This window comes from Sinocyclocheilus rhinocerous, unplaced genomic scaffold, assembly GCF_001515625.1.
Source record: "Sinocyclocheilus rhinocerous isolate Xijiao unplaced genomic scaffold, SAMN03320098_v1.1 scaffold236, whole genome shotgun sequence".
Lineage (NCBI taxonomy): Eukaryota > Metazoa > Chordata > Actinopteri > Cypriniformes > Cyprinidae > Sinocyclocheilus > Sinocyclocheilus rhinocerous.
In genome coordinates this window covers 351403-354505 of record NW_015647064.1, presented here as the reverse complement: position 1 = coordinate 354505, position 3103 = coordinate 351403, and the positions used below count along the sequence as shown (strand labels likewise).

Here is a 3103-nt window from a genome sequence, read left to right as displayed (position 1 = left end):
GACAAGGTTTTCACACTGACAGCTGTCATTGTGAGACAGTGAGCAACTCTGTTTGTTTGTCCGAGGGAGCAACAGTAACTAAAGGGGGCGGGGCATACGATAGGTCAATTGACCCTTCACCCTCCTTAGTTACTGTTGCTATGTTCGACAAGCCATATCAATTGAGAAGAGTTTTTTGTATCAGTTTGCAAAGCTTATATTGAAGAATATGAATGTAATATGTGTAATATGTACACAATACATACAATAGGGCATTGAGAAAGCGATGACACAAAAGATGAAAATTCTGTCATGATTTACTCATCCTCGGGTTGTTTCGAACCTGTTTGCCTGACTCTCTTTTGTGGAAGAAAAAGAAGAGTTTTTTTATAAAAAAAAGAAGAAGCCTTTTTTTGTCCATACAATGAAAGTCATTGGCATCCAAAGTAGTTTTGGACTCAATTACCTTTGATTGTAATATTTCAGACATATCTTCTTTTTTTGTTCTGCAGTGAATAGAAAGTCATACAGCTTTGGAACGTCATAGCGGTGAGTAAATGATGGCATATTTAAATTTATTGGTGAACTATGCATTTAATGATGAAAGGCTATTGATGGTGCTGGAATTTTGTCTCTTCGGGTTTAGAGTTTCAAAAGCCATCAAAAGCTAAAGAAGTAATAGATCATTTTCATGTGAGGGTATATTTGCATAGCACAAGTTACCTGAGAACTCAAGTAAGTGACACCAATGATCGATCATAAAAACAATGATCAGCCATTATCCTGCTTTTAATCTAATTCAAAATTCAGTAACATGCTACAGCTATAATCAAGTGTGTCAAAAATAAGTTAATTTTTAGATTTGTGATTATAGCATAATTTTCAGGAACATTGTGCAGTCTAATTCATTAGACAGCCGTTTTCTCTAGCACTGCATATTACAGCATGGTGCAGCAACAGTGCTCAACCGTCTAGAGAGGCTCACAGGATATGTTCTTCAGTGCATCTGAATGAAACACAGTGAGGGTCTTTACACTACGTCTTTAAAATAGCCGTTATTTAAAGTAAATAATGGTAATATGGTTACTTTAACCATATTAACTACGCAATGCTTATGCTGACAAGTCAGCTACAGATAGAATATCTATGGTCAGCAGTGCTGTGCTTTGATTTTAAGAACTTTCTTTCTCTCTAAATAAAGAAGAAAGCAATGCAGTGATTTTTACTTATTTGAGTCTACAAGCCTCTGTTTCATGTTTTAGCCCACATATTCCTTTTTTTCATGTGAGATGGCACACACACACACACACACACACACACTTAAAAAAAAAAAATCCATGGATAAGCTTTTCCGCAGCATCATTGAACATGTCCCAGCGTCACAGTCCACTGGCAGGGTCACCAGAGACGAAACACTGAAATACAGATCCAATGCTCCACTGACTTACAGTGCAATTGACTAGTAGAGATCCCATGAGACAGAACTAAAATCTGGCGAGTAGATGTCCACCAGCATAGCCTCCTAAGAGTTTTCAATGAAAATCTTTTAAAGAGGAAAGTATTTTTTATTATTATTTTTCATTATCCATAAATAGTGTCTTTATATCATCCATAGCTCTCCCATGAATTGTTTGTATTGGACTCATCCTACAAATTTTCTCATCGAAATTGAGTTTTCTGAATCAAATATAAAATATAAATCACTTGTTCATCAATTTATTTGCAGTAAATCTCAAAGATTCACACCCCTACCATTCAAATATATTTTCAGTTGTTTCTCGTCAGTGAGCCAGAATCTGCAAAATGTTAATTATTTTACAAAAGCAAGAGGGATCATACAAAATGTGTGTTATCTTTTATTTAGTACTGACCTGAATAAGATATTTCACATAAAATATGTTTACATACATATACTTTGTGTTGTAGCCACAAAGTTTAGAACAGTTAGTACCAGGTCTTGTATTTGATTGGCTGAGCAATGTTCCAAAATCCTGATATTTGTCCGCTGGCACTGGGACTTTTCTCTGTTTGCATCTCTCCACTTGTCTGTGTTTACTCAAGATTTGCATCAAGCATATCATACCTTATACTTTTCTGTTAGAAGAACTTCATCAGTCTTAGATCATCTTAGTTGGGTTATTAATATCAAAAGCTGTAGCCTTTAATAGGCCATTGTGTGATTTTTCCAGAACACATGGAGATGAAAATGTCTAGCATGACGTCCCTTCTTGCAACTTTTTTTAAAAAGGTCCATGGTCCAGTCAGCTGGGTCTTAAATTGTGATTAAAACCTGCATCTCCCCTGATAACATATGAAAGTGTTGCTGAGAGGCAATTGACAGAGTGATCAAGGGAATAACAAATGCATCTGTGTCATGTGCCTACCTTAATGTGAAGTGTGTGTGCTCCAATGTTTGACTTGTTTGTGTATATAAAGAAAGAGCAGGTGAAACAACAGTGGAAGAAGAGGGGAATTGAGAATGAGGAAGGATCCAGAAAAGGATGAAGAAAGAAGGAAGGAGAGTGGCTGTTCAGCACTTTGCATGTTTGCAGCATCACTGCCTCTTTGTATGCGCCATGAATTTCTTATCCTTTTCAAAAAGGTTGAAGAAAAAAAAAATCTAATATAATGCAGAAGAGTCTTCTGTTTCTCTTTGTCTCTGCTTCTCTCTTTTTCCATATCCCCATGAACACTTTATATTAAAGGGATCACCCAAAAATGAAAATTGCCATCATTTATTCACCCTCATGTAATTCCAAAGCCAAATCATTTTCTTTCTTCAGTAGACCACAGAGGAGAAATTTTGCTGGATGTTTATACTGTTTTTTTTTTTTTTTACATTTAAAGAGAAAAAATGGCCAGGGGCTGTAAAGCTCCAAAAAAAGGCCATATTACTTGTGCGCTACACTATAAGAACGGTTTACAAAATAACGCCAAATATACAGTTTATGCAATTTTCTTTATTGTATTTTTATGTGTATTTTGAATTGCATTTTGTTGTGTTTTTCAGTGTTGAGTTAAATGGTGCTAGTAATTTTCTACAGAACATTATCCATTATCCTTTTGCTGCAGTTCTTTCCCTCCTTACAGAGATATTGCACATCTTCTGAAGCCATATGAAAGC

At 35.6% G+C, this 3103-nt stretch overlaps 1 long non-coding RNA gene across 1 annotated transcript; it reads left to right on the top strand.

Annotated features, from left to right (window-relative positions):
- Positions 1–491: 491 nt before the first annotated feature.
- Positions 492–2481, top strand: LOC107708673 (uncharacterized). Its single transcript, XR_001636387.1, has 2 exons — positions 492–528; positions 2416–2481. It is a non-coding gene; the product is annotated as an uncharacterized LOC107708673 (long non-coding RNA).
- Positions 2482–3103: the final 622 nt, after the last annotated feature.